Here is a 21,411-nt window from a genome sequence, read left to right as displayed (position 1 = left end):
ATGTCCCACCTCTATTTCTGGCCGATCCCATTTTGCAGGTGGAGGAAGGCGACCACATGGGCGGGAAACCTTAACTCTTCAAATTAGTGTTTTTAAAATTAGTGTTGATTTAAAACAGATCCCATTTTTGCGGCTCCAAGGGTCAGTGTGGGAGTCACACATTTATGAAGCAGAGATAAACACAGTGAACGGTGGGTAAGTATCTTAATCTGAAGGTATTTTTATCCCCAGCTCTTTAAACATGAAGAAAACATGAGCCAGGTGGCAGTTATCACTTGGTGTTTAAAAAGAAACTCTATATGCTGAACTGCTTTGACTAATAGGCTATCTGGTGTAGATTTTTTTTTAAATCAAGACATTGCAATATGTTGCTACAGTTTCATTAGAGTTCTTTGTTGGCATTTTCCAAAGGCTGAGGTCAAGATGAATGTTTGGCTGAGTTTCAAAAGTTCGGTACCACAGTAAATCCTGAAGAACCCACCGTGTACAGAATTTATTAAACAGTAATGATTTTTAACAAACCATCACATTTAACTGTGTTGTGTGATGGAAGAATTTTACAATGTAGTCAGCTAAGCTAGGTTCATGGGATATGATCATTTTCAATTAACAGTTAAATTGTAAAAATGATGTTGCAGGGGCCTGATATCAATGGAAACAAAATTAGACAATTTCTATAAGAAATACCTGACCTGCAAAAAATAGTTACGCTCCAGGATAGCAAGCTGAAAATATGACACCATATCATTTTAATCTTCGATTCCTGTCAAACATAATGGAACGATGCTTCATATCTACAAGCTATCTGCCAAAACATTGGCACACTGGTATCTCCAGTATGATTGCAATCCTATCAGACTTTTTTTTAATGTCCCTTAAAAGGCAGTGCAGCTCTTGGTCAGAATAGAGATGACTAGGTAACTTGCTCATCAATCATGTCTGGAGACTGCACTATTGAAAATGACTGGGATTTATTTTCTGCATATCATTTGTATTATGTAACCATCCTCTCGTCACTGCACTTTGCTGGAGAAATAAATCTGTTTTTAAATGGAAGCCTGCAATACTTTCAGGACTGAGTTCGCTTTCCTGCTGTTCTTGGAGACCCTGTTTAAATCGGCTCTGTTTCCCATTTGCTGAGGAAATAAACTCTGTTAGGTGTACTGTTTGCTGTCTGATTTCTACGTGAATTCTGTTTTTTGCCAAACAGAATTATGTTTGCTTTAAGTCCTGCCTTTGGTCTTGCCCTACCTCCAACTAATTGGTTGATACAATCGTTTGATTGATTGATTGATATTTATTGTCACATGTACCGAAGTACAGTGAAAAGTATTTTTCTGTGGCCAAGGAAACATACATACATAGTAGACAAAAGAATAATCGACAAAGTACATTGACAATGGTACATCAACAAATAGTGATTGGTTACAGTGCGTAACAAGGGCCAAACAAGAGCAGCATAGGATGTCGTGAATAGTGTTCTTACAGGGAACAGATCAGTCCAAGGGAGAGTCGTTGAGGAGTCTGGTAGCTGTGGGGAAGAAGCTGTTCCAATGTCTGGATGTGCGGGTCTTCAGACTTCTGTATCTTCTGCCTCATGGAAGGGTCTGGAAGAGGGCAAAGTCTGGGCGTGAGGGGTCTCTGACAATGCTGCCTTTCTGAGGCAGCGGGAGGCGTATACAGAATCAATGGGAGGATGGCAAGCTTGCGTGATGCATTGGGCTGAGTTCACCACACTCTGCAGTTTCTTGGGCCGAGCAGTTGCCGTACCAGACTGTAATGCAGCCGGATAGGATGCTCTCTATGGCACATCTGTAGAAGTTTGTGAGAGGCAATGCAGATATGACAAATTTTCTTAGCTTCAATAGTTAGTAGAGACGCTGTTGGGCTTTCTTGATTGTTGCATCAATATGAGTGGACCAGGACAGAATGTTGGTGATGGTGTGGAGCCACTGACTAATCCCATGGTTGCCCTTGGTTGGTGCCGGTGGGCCTTCTCCTTGACCTCTGCCAGTCCGTGTGGTGAAGGTGATCCCACAATGTCATCAGGCATGGACATCTTTTACTTTGACCCATCAGCCCGTGTCCAGCTCATACCTAAAGGGACTAGGGATTGTTTCAAAGTCATCGAATCCAAGAAAACGTTCCCTTTCAAATTCCTTCTGAATGTGCTTTGCCTTGCTCATTCCCGCTGTCATCAAAATTCATTTGCAGAGAGTAATTTCTCTCCAAGCTATGGAAGCAAGTCCACTCCTGTTTTTTCACGAGCAGAAGGTGATGGAAAAAGGAAGATTTCCTTTTATTCTCTACCTTCGATGCGCCCAGCTGCAGAATTCAGAAAATCTCCCTAAAAAGGACAAGTGCAGCAGATGCATAGTAACACCACCATCTGCATGTTCTCCTCCAGGTCACACGCCACCCTGACTTGGAATTATATTGTCGTTCTTTGATTGTCACTGGGTAAAAATCCAAGAACTCCCTAACAGCACTGTGCATGTTCCTGCAACATGTTGAACTTATATAACACATCAGTTAAGCCCTCAGCTGGATAACTTATCCAGTTTCAGGCGCCAGACTTGAGGAAGGATGTGAAGGCATTTGAGAGAGTACACAGTGTCATAATATCCACTCATGTATATAATGAGATGCAGACAGGCAGTGATTGACACACAGGATGACCAGTAAGCACACAACACAGTGCAGCCAATCACCAGACAGGACACCACCACTATAAAGCCAGAGGGCACTAGGTTTCCCACTCTCTCGGGACCCAGCCACTGAGACAGTCCGAGTCCACGAGCTAGCAAGTGCAAACACCATGCGGTAGCTAGTAAGTCTGGTCAGGCTAGTACAAGGTCTCCAGTTAGTTCAGTATAGTGTCGACCCACAGCTGAATATGTAAATCAGTTCTATCGTTGAATAAAACAGTGTTTGATCTTCTCCAGTCTGTTTCCAGCTTCCCTGCATCAAGTGCGGTCCACATCGAACCGACCTGTTCAAGATTCTGAGGGGTATGGAGAGAGTAAATAGTGAGAAACTGTTCCCTTCCAAGAGTACATCAATAACGCGAGGGCACAGGTTCAAAATAATGGAGAAAAGAAGTCGAAGTGATGTGAGGAAAACAAATTTCCCCCAGAGAGTGGTTGGAGTCTGAAACAAACTTCGTGGGAGAGTGGTGGAAGTAGGTTCGATCGAGGTATTCAAAAAGGGATAGCAGAAAAAAAAGTATGTGCAGGGTTGCAGGGATAAGGCAGAGGAGTGGGACTGGATTGAATTCTCTTTTAAAGAGCCAGTGCAGACCAGAGAGGCCGATTGGCCCCCTTCTGCCCTGTTTTAAAAAAAACCACACGGACTACAGAAGTCCAAGAAGGCAGCTCACCATCAACTTCTCAAGAGCAATTAGGGATGCGGAATAAATGCTGGCCTAGACAACGACACCCACATCCCATAACGGAATATAAAATAACTCAATTTGGGGATCAGTATAGGTTCTCTGCATCTAGATATATTACTTTAACATCGCAAAATATATTTTTGTACCACAATGGTCCATTTCAATGGTTGTCATCATTGTATCCAAAACTCTGCTACCATATCCAAACTTGCACTTTTAACTCCCAGGCTCGCCAACCTAAAGTGACTCCCAATCCAGCAATACTTCAAGGTTAAAATTCTCATGTTTAAATGCCTTTATGGCCTCACCACTCCCTATCTTTGTAACTTCCTGCAGTTCTACAACCATCCAAGGTCTCTCTGTTCCTCCCATCCTGACCTCCTGTTCCTAACTGAGCTCTTAGAGATGTGATCCAGGCAGGGGATCTGCAATCATTTTTCATTAACAACTCAGGCCGACCAAATTAATTTTTATTACCAAATCTCGGTTTCTCCATTTCTCTTTCCGCAGATGCTGCCAGGCCTGCTGGGCGGGGCTTAACGGCTCGGTCATGGCAGGGGGCGGGGTCGCAAAATGGTCCATTGACATCAGCGGGACCGTAAAATCCCACCGGTGTCAAATTCTGCCCGCTGAGGTTTTTATCGAAGGACAAGGGGAGCAAATACCTGGGAACCCCACCACCTGGAGGTTCCCCTCCAAGTCACTCACCACCCTGACTTGGAAATATATCGCCGTTCCTTCACTTGTTGGGTCGAACTTCGGAACTCCTTTCCTAACAGCACTGTGGGTGCACCTACACCACAGGGACTGCAGTGGTTCAAAAAGACAGCTCACCACCAATTTCTCTCGGGCAACTATGGATGGGCAATAAACTCTGGCCCAAATCCCATATTGACAATTAGAAATCCATAAATGTGCCACTGTCTTGTTTTTCATTATTATTAGCATCTTGCATAATAGCATTGATGTTCTTAAGATATTACGCTTCTGACTAGGTTTATTGAAGGATTGTTGTGTTGTTGGAAGCAATACACTGCAGATGAGAGGTAACCTTCCAAGAACAAAATGGCAGCTTAAAATCTCACTTTATCAAATCACACGATAGAGAAATATGGGTGCGCTACCTGCAATTTTCCAATTGGTTCCTCCCTCCATCCTGCCTTCCTGCAGTAGGGTTCCAGTGAATGTCGAAAGAGAGATATATGTTTCTAAAACATATTTCACAACTTCAACGAGCTTCAAAACTCTTTTCTGCCAATGAGATACTCTTGAAGTCTTATCACTGTTCTAATGGAGGAAAACGTGCACAAAAATGTGTACAGTAAGTGTGAAATTTGATGTCCTCCCCGGGATGGGTTTTGAAGTGGGGGGCATTTAATTGGGCAGTGGGGAACCTGCCACTTGCCCATCTCAGCCTCAATTAAGTCCATGCTGAGGCTCAATTGGCCTTCCAGCTCCACTGCCAATTGAAGCTCAGATGTGGGCAATCGATGCCCACTTCAGGTTTCATTGTGCCACCAATGATGTTTGAACAGTGACAGGTGGGGGATTTTCCATATGGAAGCCCGAAAGACAAACCCTGTTGTGCTTGCTTCCAGCTGGCAGGGGGTGTCCCTCGTGTAAAGGCACTCAGTACGTGTCCAAATGAAGAACCCGGCCTCAGGCAGAAGGGGCCTGCGAACAGCTACTCCTGTGCTCTTAATGCCAACTCCCACCCCGCCAACCCCACCCTGCCCTCACTCACTTGTGGCATTGGTCCTTCGGCAATGCCGGCCCTCTGGTGGGCGCATTGTCTGCAGCAGGCACCCACTGATGCTTCCTGCACGCACAGCTGCCCACCTCTGACTGGCAGGAAGCTCTTGGACAGGTGTGATTTCTGCCCCCGGGATCCTTGATTCCGGGAAAGGCCCACTGCTGGAAAAATAACTGAGCAAGTTAAGTTATTTAACGACATTGGTGAAGGGGGGTAAATATTGGCAAGGCTGCAACCTGGTGGGAGGACGTCTCTGCTCATCTCAAAAGAATGCCATCAAATCTTTCATGTTCACCTGAGTGAGCAGTCAGGGCTTCTCTTTAACAACGTACCTTAACAATAGAACTATCAAGAGTGCAGCAGTCCCTCACAGATATAACAAAGCGTCAATCTAAATTAGGTCACTGGATTGATCCAGAAAACAGTCAAACATAAAACTGCTGGACATAATCCCTCACCTGCTTTCTGCCAGTTGCAAAGAAAGAATTGGAAAGTCAGGGGAAGAACATCTCCACTTCTTCATGATAAACACAAAAAACATTTTGTGAGTCAATTTGAATTAGTTTAAACAATAGGTTGCAAAGGCTATCAAAGGAACCAAGCAAGCTGTCGCAAAGTGAAAATTCAAAACTAAATGTTTGAGGTATTTTATTTTAAACCTTGACTTCATTGAACTTGGGGAAAGGTCCGCACAATGATGTTTTCAAATAAACTTTAACGCTGTGGGCGGCACAGTGGTTAGCACTGCTGCCGCACAATGCCAGGGACCTGGGTTCAATTCCGGCCTTGGGTGGCTGTCTGCGAGGAATTTGCACGTTCTCCCCGTGTGTGCGTGCGTTTCCTCCGGGAGCTACGATTTCCTCCCACAGTCCAAAGATGTGCAGGTTAGGTGGATTGGCCATGTTAAATTGCCCCTTAGTGTCCAAAAGGTTAGGTGGGGTTACGGGGACAGGACGGTGGCGTGTCGGTAGGGTGCTCTTTTAGACTGGTTTAGCACACTGGGCTAAATCGCTGGCATTTAAAGCAGACCAAGGCAGGCCAGCAGCACGGTTCAATTCCCGTACCAGCCTCCCCGAACAGGCGCTGGAATGTGGCGACTAGGGACTTTTCACAGTAACTTCATTGAAGCCTACTTGTGACAATAAGCGATTTTCATTTCTTTCTAGAGGGTTGGTGCAGACTCAATGGGCAGAATGGCCTTCTTCTGCCCTGAAGAAATTCTATGGTTTCTATTTAAAACCAGACAGCTTCAATGATTTGTAAGATCGCACTAGTGTCACTGTATAGAATTAAAGTTTTAATTGAAGGTATCTTTTATGTTACTCTCCTCCCTCCATGCTCCCTCTACCCCCAAGATCTCACGCCTCTGATTGGCATCATTAATCTCGTCACTCGGTTGTATCTGAAGAAAAGTCCTTGAAAATGCTTTTAACTTTTAGAATGGGTCCTTGGAGGCATTGTTTGAAAAAATAACTCATGGATTGATTTTCCTCTCATGACTTGGAGCAGCATTAATATTGATTGCCTCAGGAACGGGGAGTAGAAAAAGCTAGTTCAGGAACAAGTACAGTTAAAATCCCTTGTGATATTAACTCAAAATCTCTCTTGCATGTTGTTGTGATCATTTGAAATCGGTGTACAAAGGAAATCTATCCTTCTTACACAAGTTGAGAATTTATAAATCCCACAAGGCAAAAGTGTTGAGAAGCTTCATTCAATGGCTTCATCAGTTAAAGAGCTAAATCTTCAATATATTTTTATGATGATTCCATTGTCAGTATTTCATTATTTTGAATACTTTGAACAGCCTACCTATATGACTGATGTCTAAAATGAGCAGAAAGCAAAGGGAAAGATTTGCATTCCTTTGTACCAGATACATTTATTACTGGGTCTAATATTCATAGGATCATGCCGTCATATCGAAAGAGGTCACTTGTTCCGTTGTGTATGTCTGGCGCTTTGAAAGAAACCGATTTGGTTCCACTTACCTGCCCGTCCCCAAAGGAAGCTTCGAATACCTTCAAGTATTTATCCAATTCCCTTTTGAAAGTTATTGTTAAATCCATTTCCATCACTCCTTCAGGGAGTGCGTTAGCAGACTAATGTGTGAACATTGAATGGCTGCCAATCAATACTGACAAAAGCTTGCCGGAGCCTGGTAAACGAATGGGATTTGGCAATGGTCATTGCCTTGTAAGCCCCAATGGTGAAGATGATATAATAGTATCTAGCCTGAAAACACAGGGGGCGGGATTCTCCGTGATCGGCGCGATGGCCCGACGCCGGCGTCAAAAACAGTGCGAACCACTCCGGCGTAGGGCCAACCGGAAGTAGTGGAATTCTCCAGAATTCTCCGGGTGGGCCTGTCCCGTGGGGGCACTTCTTCCTTCCGCGCCGGAGGGGTTGGCGCTGAAGGGACTGTGCGAGTTAGTGCATACGCAGAACCGCCGGCGTGGTTCCACGCATGTGCAGACCGGCCGGCGTATTCTAGCGCATGCGCAAGGGGGTGTCTACTCCGCGCCGGCCATGGCGGAGCCCTACGGGGGTCAGCGCGGAAGGAAATAGTGCCCCCACGGCACAGGCCCGCCCGCAGATTGGTGGGCCCCGACTGTGGGCCAGGCCACCGTGGGCCCCCCCCCCCCCACCCCCGGGGTCGGATCACCCCCACGCCCCCCCCCCCCCCGAGGACCGCACCAGCCAACGTACCTGCCATGTCCCGCCATGTGGGACCATGTCCCATCCACACCGGCGGGACTCGCCAAAAGCAGGTGGCCGCTCGGCCCATCGGGGCCCGGAGAATTCCTGGGGGGGGGCCACTGCCAACGGTCCCTGACTGGTGTGGCGTGATCCCCGCCCCCACCCGAAAACCGCGCCGGAGAATACAACATCCGGCGCGGAGCGGCGGGGCTCGATTCACATCGTTCCCCCCCTGAGGTTCTCCAACCCATTGCATTACATAATAATAAACATCTAGGGCGGGATTCTCCGGGAATCCCGCCCCACTGCCCCGACGCTGGCTGCTGTGTTCTCCGACGCCGGTTTTCGGGTGGGTTGGGATTCCCGCCACACCGGTCGGGGGCCGTTGGCAGCGGCCCCCCGGCGATTCTCCGGGCCCCAATGGGCCGAGCACCTGTCCGTTTCATGTCCAGTCCCGCCGGCGTGGGTTACGTATGGTCCCACACGGCAGGACCTGGCAGGCAAGTCAGCCCGGCGGTCCTTGGGGGGTAGGTGTGGGGGGAATCTGACCCTGAGGGGGTGGGGGGGCACGGTGGCCTGGCCCACGATCGGGGTTCACCAACCTGCGGGCTGGCCTGTTCCGTGGGGGCACTTCTTCCTTCCGCGCCGGCCCCTGTAGGGCTCTGCCATATTGCCCGGGGGCCGGCGCGGAGAAGAAAAACCCTGCGCATGCGCCAAAAGATGATGGCTGGTCTGCGCATATGCGGAATCACGCCGGCGGTTCCGGGCATGAGCAAGATCACAATGGCCATTCCGCGCATGCGCGAATTCGCCCAGTCCCTCTGCCGCTGGCTTGAGAGGCGCTAACCACCTTGGGGGGCCGTTGACGCCGGAGCCGTTGGAGCCGGTTTTCCCGCCGACGTGGGGACTTAGTCCCCGGAAAGGAGAATCCCGGCCCTAAAGTTTGAACTTTCATTAAAACACATTGGACGGGATTCTCCGATTGCCGGCGCCGAAATCGTGTCCGGCAATCAGCTGAGAGGAGAGGAGTACACCGCACGCCATTGGGACAGCCTCAGGAAGACACCTGAGGCCCTCCCCCAATGCTCCGCCCCCGATGAACCAACTTACCGATGACGTGGGACACATGTCTTCTCAGCTTTCGTGAACCTGGCGTGGCGGCTGCGGACTGCGACCAGCGCCGCCACAGTCGGGGGTGGGAACTGTTCTGCTGGCTGTGGGGGCTTCAGTGGGGGCTGCGGGGACTGGTGTGGGGTGGTACTGGGGGTGGTCCGGGGGTTGTGAGGGGGGTTACAGGAGGTCACTGTCTGACAAGCCGGGTCCGCGCGCGGCCTCCGCCATGTTGTACGGCACGGCCGCGGCAGGCCATTCTCCGTCCGGATCTGCAGGTAAAGCTCACAGGGCGGAGTACTGGTGCGGGGGCGGCGCCAACATTTTGTTTGTACAACCAGACGCTTCCTTCGGACATAGGCACAAAATCGGAAAATCTAGCCCATTGTTCTGTGAACAAAATAAATGAGCATGTGAACACTCTTGTCATTAGACTGGTTAACTCAATATATATTATTCTAATAATGTTCCTCAGTTTTATGTCAGCCATACATCTTCATAATACTTCACCGTAACTTGCAAAACACCGATCAAAATGACAGCAGCACCAGCAACACATTCCATCTATTAATACAAGTGAGAACAGAAATTGATTTGAAACTCTGATACACATTAGAGGTTCTAAAATCAAACACATGGGAACATTTCACAAAGGACAATCAACTGAGAACATTCCAATTGCTTAACAATTTAAAAGTTCATTGTCTCTGGAATCTTGCTATAAATGTGAGATTTTATGCAGTTTGTTGTTTTGGGACGACGGGCATCATCTATCTCATAAACAACAGGGGCGAGATTCTCCGACCCCCCGCCGGGTCGGAGAATCGCCGGGGGCTGGCGTGAATCCCGCCCCCGCTGGTTGCCGAAGTCTCCGGCACCTGAGATTCGGCGGGGGCGGAAATCGCGCCGCGCCGGTTGGCGGCCCCCCCGCGCGATTCTCCGGCCCGAATGGGCCGAAGTCCCGCCGCTAAAATGCCTGTCCCGCCGGCGTGAATTAAACCACCTACCTTACCGGCGGGACAAGGCGGCGTGGGCGGGCTCCGGGGTCCTGGTGGGGGGCACGGGGCGATCTGGCTCCGGGCGGGCCTGTGCCGTGGGGGCACTCTTTCCCTTCCGCCTCCGCCACGGTCTCCACCATGGCGGAGGCAGAAGAAACTCCCTCCACTGCGCATGCGTGGGAATGCTGTCAGCGGCCGCTGACGCTCCCGCGCATGCGCCGCCTGGAGATGTCATTTCCGCGCCAGCTGGTGGGGTACCAAAGGCCTTTTCCGCCAGCTGGCGGGGCGGAAATTCGTCCGGCGCCGACCTAGCCCCTCAAGGTTGGGGCTCGGCCCCCAAAGATGCGGAGCATTCCGCACCTTTGGGGCGGCGCGATGCCCGTCTGATTTGCGCCGTTTTGGGCACCAGTCGGCAGACATCGCGCCGTTTCGGGAGAATTTCGCCCCAGAGTCCCGTTCGAGGTGGGATCAGCAGGGTCATTCCCAATGTTTGTCGTGGTGGGAACGTTTCCACTATCGAACGGCACTTTGTTATTTTTCCAGGCCTCAATGGGGAATGCCCCGCTTGGCAATACAGGAAGAGACCTGGGCACCATTTTTAAATGACGCCCCGATGTCTTGATCCTCCAAAACGACCCCCCCCCCCCCCCCACAATGTCCCAACTCACCTATTGAGGGGTCCTTAAGACCCTCGCACTCCACCTCATATAGGCAGGGCACCCCCCCATCCTCCCCCACTGGCTCGATCCCTGGCATGGACAAAATGCCACCTGGGCACCTTGGCACTTCCCCTGTCAGGCTGGCAGCGCTGCATGGATGCCCTGGCAGTGCCAGGTTGGCACCTGGGTGGCACTGACAGGGTGCCTGGGTGGCACTGCCAGGGTGCCAGGTTGGCAGTGCCATAGTACCTATGTGAGATCAGCAGTTCCAGGGTGCCAGCCTGCCCAGAGGCCATCCACACAGGGGTCTCCGATCACCTGAAAGACCCCCAAATGCCATTTTGCTTGGTCCTCTTTTGTGGGATCAATGCTATACGGCGCCCAGCTGGGGTCTCCTCGGCAAGACCGGTAGATCCTGGGTGCCGGTTAGATCTGCCGTTGCCATAATTAAGTGAGTTGTTAATATCACTGAACTATGCAAGTCTGGGTCCCGCCCATTGTGGGCGCCATCCAGTCTGCGATGTCTCTCAAGATCTCATTAGATCTCGCAGGGCGTAATGACCATCAGGAATCCCGAAAGAGGCCTCTCACAGGATCTACTGACGGTATCCTGTCACAATTCCGGCAGGACGTGGCTGGTAAGTTGGGCCCATTAATTAAGGTAAAGTGCTGGAATGGAGGGGAAAATTTGGCCTGCTGTGAAATCTGCTGATAACAAGCCTGGGTGGCTTAGTTGTTAAAGATAAAAGGGTAAAAGGTGGCTTGTGGTGGTGGGGGATGGAAGTGGAAGTGAGAGGATGGTGCACGTTGTCTTACTGGGAAGAGGGTGCAACATATACACAGCTGTAAACAATGACGAGTGCTGCTGATAGATTGTGTGTCAGTCTCAAAGTCCCAGGGAGGTGCTAGGAATGTTAGGTTTTGTAAATGGAGTTACTTCAATCTATCCATTTACTTCCAAGCCAGAATAGAGTTTGAGTGATAGGTATTTTGAATTCTACATGGATACAAGACCCACGTGATTCACATTGCCATGGATACAGTCTTTGTGAAGGGAAAGATCATAGAAAGTTATTCTCGGGTTGGGTCTCAGCTTTTCCTCAAAAGAAACCTCTTAAGTTCACTGACAGGGTCAGCCTGTAAGCATCTGAGAGAGAATTTAAAAGACAGAGAGAGAACATAGAGATGGAGACAGGAAAGTAATTTTGCTCACCATGCAGGATGTGGGTAGGAGCTTTCACTCAGATGAAAGAGACTTAAGTTTGCAAGGGTTGAATAAATCATGATGATTCACCGAGCTTTGGCTAGAGGGAAGGATGCCCAATCCTTCCCTAACTGTGAAAGTCAGTTGGGGGAGTAAGGAAAAGGGAACAGAGCTGAGAATAATTTTGGGCTAATTCTTGGAGAATGAAGCGTTCACACAATAGACAAAGCAAAGTGTAACCAAAGCAGGGGTATTTTCTGTATTTGTAAAAAGGTGATCTTTTCAATCGAGTAAAATGTGAGTTACCTACTGAATAGGGTTTAGACAATGTGCTATTGTACTGTTTTACTCCGTGGCATTGTTGCGAGCGGCAGACTAGGCAGCGACCAGGAAATTCACTTAAACTTAACATCTGTAAGAAAGTTTAATTCAGCGTTTAACCAGCCATTTTGTTATCATGACGATTTAAGTTCAAACTGACACTTCCGAGTCGTCTTCGTATGTTTGGTGATGGGCCACACATATTTAAAATACTCTCTCTGTGGAGGATGCAGTAAAAGTTAAAGAATCGGGCATTTTGTTGGTTGTTCTTTCCTATTCATTCAGACAGTTGAACCCGGTTTACTCTTCAGGTTACACAGAAATGTCCCTTCGAAGTTTTTGCGCTTGATAGCTGTATGAAAATTGAACTCACACTTTCCGTAATATTATCAGGGAAGGCAAAGGGCGGTTTAGTAAACTATCACCGGACAGGAGGAATGTGGTGGTGTTAATAAGAAACAAGAGGAGGATGGGGAGCAAAACATACAGGCTAGGTTTTCATGAACCACATCAGGTTAAGTTTGAAATCCGTTGTGTTCAGCTCCACGTCGATTTTTTCAAGTGAGGGTGTTTGATATATAGTTGAGAAGGTAAGGCGTGATCTTTCAATGCACTCTCACCTAAATTATATAGTTATACACTGTAAAGCTGCACAACAAAGGTCAGCATTAAACCTTCTATTCTAAGTGATTTTTTAAATTCATCTCCTGTAGAATCCAAATAAGTTCCAAATAGTATATGTCTCCTGCAAATGACATCATTAGACCTCTGCACATGCCTAGATAAGTATCAGCGGCCATCTTTCATGGCCATCTGCCTTAGCAGGAGACAACGGTGTCATTTATTACAGTAAAAGTCTTAAAATCTCAAAATCCTGTCATGTGGTCCTTCTGGTCAGCCACTAGGAATTCAAGTATCTTTGTAAATGTTATTGTTCTCGATGGAGATTGTAACAACTCCAGTCATTAATGGTATGCTTTGGTAATTGTGATCCATACTGTTTGCACGGCAGAAGAGACTGAGTGTAATATTCTGCATGGACCACAAGGGGTGGGTTGATTGTTTTCCCCATGTGGCTCGAGAAGTTTGAGCTCCCCCGCTAACTACAGGGCTGATACCATGTTTTATATAAGGTCGGCCAGATAGGAACTGACTGACAGAGAGGTCCCGATTTATTTATAATATTTATTATAAATAAACATCTTCTTTATGTTACTCGTCTTACTCCCTTTGCCTTTATTAAACGAGAAAGCAGATTTCCACCGTTCACGTCTTATGGAAAACATAATCTTTATGTATGTTTACTAGCCCCTTGTGAATACCAAACTGAGGAAATCTTCACAGCAATTTAATTCAGTACAAGTCTTTGAACTGCAGAGATGCCTGTCTTTATTATCAGAGATTAAATGTGTACAAAAAAGCTGTGATCAATAAGTTATTTTCTTACCACAGGTTTGATCAATACAGATGCTTTTGCGTACAAACTGTAAAATCTTACAAGCTATCTCATTCAACAATATAGTGTAAACAACTTAGGTTATGCAAAAGAAAATTGCACAATTTATTGTGAGGGCCAACAGAAACTTAAATGTCTACAGATCCATAGATTAGAACACAGCAGACCATTCGGCCAGTAGAGTCTGCGCTGACCCTCAGAAACAGTACCCTACCTAGGCCCACTCCCCCGCCCTATCCCTTTAACCCTGCAACCTCACCTAACCAGCACATCTTTGGGCTGTGGGAGGAAATCTGAGCACCTGGAGGAAGCCCACACAGACACGGGGAGAACGTGCAAACTACACACAGACAGTCACCTGAGGTCGGAATCGAACCCGGGTCCCTGGCGCTATGAGGCAGCAGTGCTAGCCACTGTGTCACATAAATCCGATTATGCAAATACATACTTAAAATCCGTTCCCCAATCATATAACACAAAAAGTTGTGTATATTTTAATTAGTGCCTTTAATATTGAAAGCATCCTAAAACATTTTGCAGAGCGTTGATCAAACAGAAATGGATACCAAAGGACGAATCAGTGAGGTGGTTCTCCGAGCCCCGCGCCGGGCCGGAGAATCGGCGCAACCGCGCCACGACGCCCCAACGCCGGCGTGCGATTCTCCGAGGTGCGGAGAATCGGTGCCATTTGCGCCGGCGCTTTTGACGCGGCGCTGGCCACGGGCTGCTGGAATCGGCGGGGCGCCGATTCTCCGGCCCGGATGGGCCGAGCAGTCGCCCCGGTACGACAGAATCCCGCCGGCGCTGTTCACCCCTGGTCGCTGCCGGCGGGAACTCTGCGGGAACGCTCGGGGGGCGGCCTTGGGGGGGGGGGGGGCTCCTTCACCGGGGATGGGCTCCAATGGGGTCTGGTCCGCAATCGGGGCCCACCGATCGGTGGGCTGGCCTCTCCCCCCGGGCCTCTTTTCCGGCGTGGCCGGCCCCTGAAGACCGACGCCATGTTGGGTCAGGGCCGGCGCGCGTAAGAAGTTCCCCGCGAATGCACAGGATGGCACAGCCCAACTGCGCATGCACAGGATTGAGCTGGCCCAACTGCATATGCGCGGGTTGGCGTGGTGCCCATTTGACGCCGCATAAGGAGGCTGGAGCGGTGTGAACTGCTCCAATGCCGTGCTGGCCCCCTGTGGGGGCCAGAATAGGTCATGCCCGGGCCCGGTTCGCGCCATCGTGAAACGCGACGGCGTTCACTTCGGCGTGAACACTTGGACTCCATATCGGAGAATTGCCCCCAGATACTTGGGGGTGATCAAGTGCCCGGGCAAAGATGGATTTAAAGGTGGTCTTGGGGGAAAAATAGGAAGCGGAAAGACGGAGAGGTTTAGGGAGGGTATTCTAGAATACAGAACCAAGGTGACTGAAGCCACACATGGCAATGGCAGAGCTCGAGTGAGCACAAGCACGTGGCCAGAGTTGAAATTGCAGGGGGTTCTGGCGGGGTAGGTGGCTTGTATATCTATAAGAGGTTCCGGTGGGAAGAAGTGGCAAGGGAGTGAGTGAATTTAAGCACAAGTATCAACAGTTTAAACTTGAGGTGTTGAGTAGTGGGTGCCTGGAACTCGCTACCGGAGGAGGTGGTGGAAGCAAGGACGATAGTGACATTTAAGGGGCATCTTGACAAATACATGAATAGGATGGGAATAGAGGGATATGGACCCAGGAAGTGTAGGAGATTGTAGTTTAGTCGGGCAGCATGGTCGGCACGGGCTTGGAGGGCCGAAGGGCCTGTTCCTGTGCTGTACTTTTCTTTGTTCTTTGTTTCTTTGACTGGGAGTCTCAATAGGTCAGCAGGGTCGAAGCTGATGGCTGAATAGAGCCTGTGTGCCCTAGTCACGATGTACACCAAGGAAACATACGAGTGTTCACATGCTCATTTTCCTCTTCAGTAATGGACCAAGTGTTTTCTATGTGTTTCAACAAAGGTTGAATGAAGAGCTCAGGTATCAGATCGCGTTCGCAAGATGGCTGAGAAGGACCAAGAATACCATGGCCTTTGTACATTATTCAAACAATGGGCTATGAGCCTTTTAAAGTTGTGGCAATGCAGCCCAGGAAGCACAGATGTATTTTTCAATCATAAAGGTAATTTTCTGGCCAGTGAACTTGGCTCCACAGGGCAAGTTACAATTAGAAAATTGGATAGATAATCCCTTTTCACCTTGTTCTTGCCCAACCTCCAGGAGGCATGATTGATCGGCAACTGGGACCTCAATTGGGGTTTGGAGCCTGTTGACTGGTCCTGCCGCTGCTTGCAGCTTCTCCCACCAGGAGGTCTGCTGTCATGGTAAGTAATGTTTGTGTGTCTTGCGCCATCCTCACACATCCACTGCAATTTATCTAAAACTGCTCTGAGACGTCCGTCATCCAGTCACACCGAGGTCCACCTTCTTTCTGCTGTCCTCCACTTTTACCCTCTAGAAGAGAGCTCTGCAGCTTTTCAGCTTCGATCAAATGACTGAAAAAACTGCCGCTTACTTTCCTGGATGTTACTATTTGGAGTTCTTTTGGCTCTTTCTATTTCAAGTACCTCTTTGTTGGTCTTACGACGTGTCCATAGAATTTTTATCATGCGCCTCAGTGCCCACATTTAATGGTCTCTATTTCCTTCTACAGATCTTTATTTATTGTCCAGGTTACTGAGGAACACAGGAATACAGCACTATATGAGTATTTTAAAAATCATTGTTACAAGTTTAAGCTTTCTTGCTTATTGTGCTCACAGAGGAGCCCACACGGGAGGTTAAAAGAAAATGTTTGTTTATGGAACAAAAACTATTTTCACGATGTACACAGGTCCCAATCGGGACTTTCCAGTTTGGGCCGAGCTTTTCTACATAGTGTCCATGGCTCCACTGGTGTGGACCCTGCCCCTCAGCAGGGCAGCTCATACTCAACGAGACGCACAGGGAGACTAACTAGTCCGACCCCATCGGTCTCGGGCGGGTTACAACATTGCTGTTCGCACATTCTTCATCCTCAGAAAATTACCTCGATCTCTACCCTTCTAACGTCCGCGTCACATCTTCCATCTGCCAGTATCACTTTTCCCAAACAGACAAACATATCTACTTGTTCCAGTGTGATGCCATCCGCTTCAGTCTTCACTCGAGTTTCTTTAGTCCTTTGAACTGTCAAGTATCTTGAGCATTTTTGGTTCATATTCAATCCATATTCCAAGGTTCTAGATTTTACTTAATCTAACTTTTTTTGTGGGGCCTCGTCTGATTGTGCAAGTGGCGCTGAAGTCTATCGAACTATATTCCAAAGTTACCTGAAGATTTCCAATGTTCTGGACATGATTTTATTTCATTTGCTCATGGAATGTGAGGATCAGATGTAAAGGTCAGTATATGTTCCCCAACCACTCTGAAGTAGGTGGCGCATCTCTGGGCATGGAGCTAGCCCATGCAAAATTGATGATACTGAGAAGATGCATTTTAGATATTGAGAGGTATTGAAATTTTTTTTTTGAAGGTTTTCTTTTTGGAGGTTCGCTATTTGAATTCCTGGACCTGAATCTTTAGAAAGGCATGGGTCGAGTCCAAAGAGTAGGTGAGGAACACATCCCTATCAATTCTCAGGGTCCCGCTGCCATTTTATGCTCTAACAAGCATTGATTGGCAAAGGGTGGGAATTACACCCTCTGCTGGGAGAAAGTCAAACCTTGGAGAGCTGAAGACTAATGTGATTCGTTGGCAGCTCCCCAGTCCCTCCAGCAACAGCACTGCAGTGGCCGGAAGAGGCATTGCAAGGCACTGCCAGAGCCGAGGTCCCAGGAACTGGATCCCCAAGTGTCAGAGGTTCCTGGGTGAGATAGGTAGGGAAGGCCTGGAGGGTCGCAACTGGGGGCGTGTGGGGGGAATAAGCCAGGAGGGAGGGCGGAGAAGAGGTGCGGAGGTCACTGGGCCTTACTGGAAGTGTGCCCCCAGTAAGAAGGTGTTTCTAATGGAACCCACCCCCTGCTCCCACTCACCTTTGTCGTGTTGGGTGTTATGATGCACAAATGATCCAACACGGCTGCAGATGGTACAACTCTGTTTTATTGTCTTAACAACGCCAATTACTAACTGCTGGCTTGGGTACGTGCTACACCAGCTAACCTGTGGACCCAGCCCTTTCAATATCTTAGTGAGGCACTCAGCACATGGTCTATGTCTGAGTGGCACGCTGTGAGCTCTGTGTTCTGAGCTACCTTCTGGTAGAATGAGCGAGAACTCTGGTGTTCCCTGTTTTATAGTGCATGTGCTCTCATAGGTGATTGGCTGTGATGTTATGTGTGTGTTGTTTGGTCCAACTACCTGTCCATCAGTGTGTGTGTGATTGCACCATGATATGCTGATGTGGATATCATGACAACCTTTCCACTCAAGATCTACTTCATCTGATTTCTTGTTTCCCCCCCCCCCACTCTCCCCTGGAGCTGTTGTCTGCTCTCCAGCCTAAAAATTGAGGCTGGGTTGGAAACGTCCCTTCAGTGGTCAATAATTGGCTACTTTAGGGCTTCACTTGTTGCAAGGAAGGGCTTCCTGTCTGAGGCTCTGCCCGCCCCATCATAAAATCACTGCGAGGCCAGGGCGGGCAAGAACCCTGAGGAAGTCCTATCCATGCATTGTCACACTCCCAACGCCCCCAACCTTAGAACCTGTTGGGGGTGGGGGGAGGTTAGAGGTTACTTCCTTTGCATTTCTTTAGTCACATTTATTTTAACATTACTGCGTTTGTTGTTCTTCAATCCCGCATTTTCAATTTCCAGATTAGTGACGTTAACAATTTCAGTTGCTGCTACCACCAAAGTTCAAAAGAATCACTTGCACAATAGTTAGTCACTCACTCATACACGGTGATCGCTCACTTGCAGGATGATCTGAAAAGGGTTCAGAGGGAGGAAGAGATGGCCTGTCCGCTTTAGTTGGTGCACAGAGCCAAGTACAGCCCTGCATATGTTTGAACAAGAGCAGCCTTCATCCGCTTGTCTTCACCAGGAAGGCAGTGATGGAGTTCATCTGTATTCTCAGGCCTGACGTTATTCCCGGGCTTGGCATTCAGACGTGATCTGCACTTTTACATCTCTGACTATTTGAAGCCACCTCTGGGTGATACATTCCAAACCAGTCAACCAGCTATGGACCGATGCGCATGGCAGGTGGTCTAGGTTTCCTAATTCTGCTTGGATGTATTCCTGGAGGTGTCTTCAAATGACCGAAACAAAAACAGAAAATGCTGGACAATCTCAGCAAGTCTGACAGCATCTATGGAGAGAAAAGGGGCTAACGACTCGAAACGTTAGCTCCATTCTCGCTCCACAGACGCTGTCAGACCTGACGAGATTGTCCAGTATTTTCTGTTTTTGCTTCAGATTCCAGCACCCACAGTAATTTGCTTTTATCTTCATATGACCTCCTGTCTTAAACTGTCCTACTCCCCCGCCCCCCACCCCCCACACCGCTCAGGTCCATCCTCTTGTTGCACAGCCTTCCCAATTGAAAAGTGAACTTTGCCACATTAGTAAAGTCAAACAGCTCTGATCTCTGACATGGTTGGAACTAATAAATGTGAGTGCTCAAAGAAAATAAGGAATAATCTATTAAGTCACCCTCTGATTTTTCTCATTGACTTTTCACAGCAGTTTGCTATCGAGGGAATCCAGGGAAATCTTGCAGGATTGCTTCCCAGGATGAAGTCTTTCAGCGCTCCCTTCCTGCATGACAGTGTGCTTTAGTTATTCCATGTGCCAGAATTCCCTGAAGTACAAGGTATTACTGAGGCAAAGGATGTTGCCATTCTCACATTAAACCCCAAAGCTTTCAGTAACAGAACACAGTTCCATTTGGTCTAAGTAGGTGATCTGTGACCAATGTAATGCAAGTGAATGCATAAGTTACTGGTGATATTCCCTTAAAAACAATTCACCGTGTGGTATTATTTGATGAAGAAGGTGGACGATTGAAATATCCTCAAACACAAAAAGTGAACAACAAAATAATGAGGGGCATATAACCACTAGGAAGGCCATGGCGATGGTATGTCCTTATTGATGGCGGGTGAGGGATTCTAGCTTTCCGACCCAGTGCAGATGACAGAATGGCAACGTGTGCGTCTAATTCAGGATAGTGTGCATAATGGAGGAGAACTGGAAGATGATAATGTTCTGGTTGTCGAAAGAACCTTGTTGAATTGCTGCAGCGCATTCCAAAGATCGTAAAAATGTACCTGCGATGCCGAGGTTGGATACAGTAACAGGAGTGGCAATAGGCAGCCGGCTTTTCCCTGGGTGACATTGAGCTTCTTGTGTGCTGTTTCAGCGCAGCCATCTGCATGAGTGATAGCGTGTTGCTTCTTACTCCTGATGTGAACCTTGTAGATGCTGAAGAGGATTTGAGGGTTGAGAATGTGAGCCATTTATTCCATAATGTCCAATCCTTCCATTATTGATGTGGCTATCCCAATAAAAATTCTACTGGTGGCATTGAAAGAAGATGGAGATTGGGCTTTTACTTGTTGAAGCTGGCACCTGACTGGCATTAGAACGGTGTGAATATTGCTTGCCATTTGTCAGCCTGAATCCAGATGTTTTTCCAGTCGACTGTGGGGCTGATGTGGGCTGCCTCATTTTTGCAGGAGTCGTGTATGTCAATGAACACTGATAAATCTTCAGCAAACTGTCCAACCCCTGGTCAGGAGGAGGGTCAATAAAGATAGCTAGCTTAAAGATGATGCCGTGAGGAACTTAGCCAAAGGCTTTCTGGGACTATAATGATTAGCCCCCTTTCTATATGCCGGTTATGATTCCAGCCACTGAACAGCATTCTTATTAATCTCCATCAATCTTCATTATGCTGGGATTCATGGTGGCAAACTAGATCAAGTGCAGCTTGGAAGCCAGAAGAGCTATCTTTATATCTCCTCTAACATTAATCAGGTGTCTGGTTCAAGCTAAGTGCCAGCTTGGTTCAATTGGCAGCATTCTTGCTGATGAATCTGAAGGCTGTGAGTTCTTAGACAGAATCTTATTGAAGTATCGAGGGTCTTGCCTGCCAGCTGGAGAGCCAGAGAGAGACCAGCGCTGTCTCCTTTCCAGTAGGTCCACCGAAACACAAGCCAATCAGGTAGTGAGGAAGCCAGCGGCGAACCGTCTGCTGGAAACAGGACCCCAGTGGATGGGGTCTTCAGAAGCCTTGTCCGTTCAGCAGTGCGATGGAGAAGGCTTTGCCTCCTACCAGACGAACCCCCCCTGGAGTCCCAGTGTCACAGAGCAAACAAGGACAAAGGTGCGGGGTGGGGACAGTGCGGTGCTGGAGGTTCAGGAGCAAGGACAGGGGGTGGCTCTCTGCCAGCACCCCCTTTCCCAATATCGAGTCCCTCAAACAGGCAGCTGTCCTATGCGTGGCATGGTGACCGGCCCAGCAGCTGCTGGGTTTGTACCAGGGTCGGCGGGGTGAGGCCCTTAAGTAGTCCTTAAGTGCCCACTTAAGGGCCTCATTTGCCAGTGGGGCAGGAAGATCGACCATGGGTCTTCCTGCCAGAATTTAATTTGGGTGGAGATGGAAGGTGACACGCATCAGGGAAGCCACCATTCCACCTAAATACGCGCCCTTGCCATCTCCAAATTCGTCATCTGCGAGTGCAGAAGATTCCGCGCCTTGTCTCGCTAATGATTTGAACATATAATCCATGTCGACATTTCAGAGCCATGTGCACCAATGGTCATTCTGAACATAAGATAAAACATGGCTTAGTCTGGCTGTTTCCTAGAAGATCT

The sequence above is a fragment of the Scyliorhinus torazame genome, chromosome 9 (assembly GCF_047496885.1).
Source record: "Scyliorhinus torazame isolate Kashiwa2021f chromosome 9, sScyTor2.1, whole genome shotgun sequence".
In the NCBI taxonomy this organism is placed as follows: Eukaryota; Metazoa; Chordata; class Chondrichthyes; order Carcharhiniformes; family Scyliorhinidae; genus Scyliorhinus; species Scyliorhinus torazame.
Note: the sequence above shows the minus strand (reverse complement) of the source record.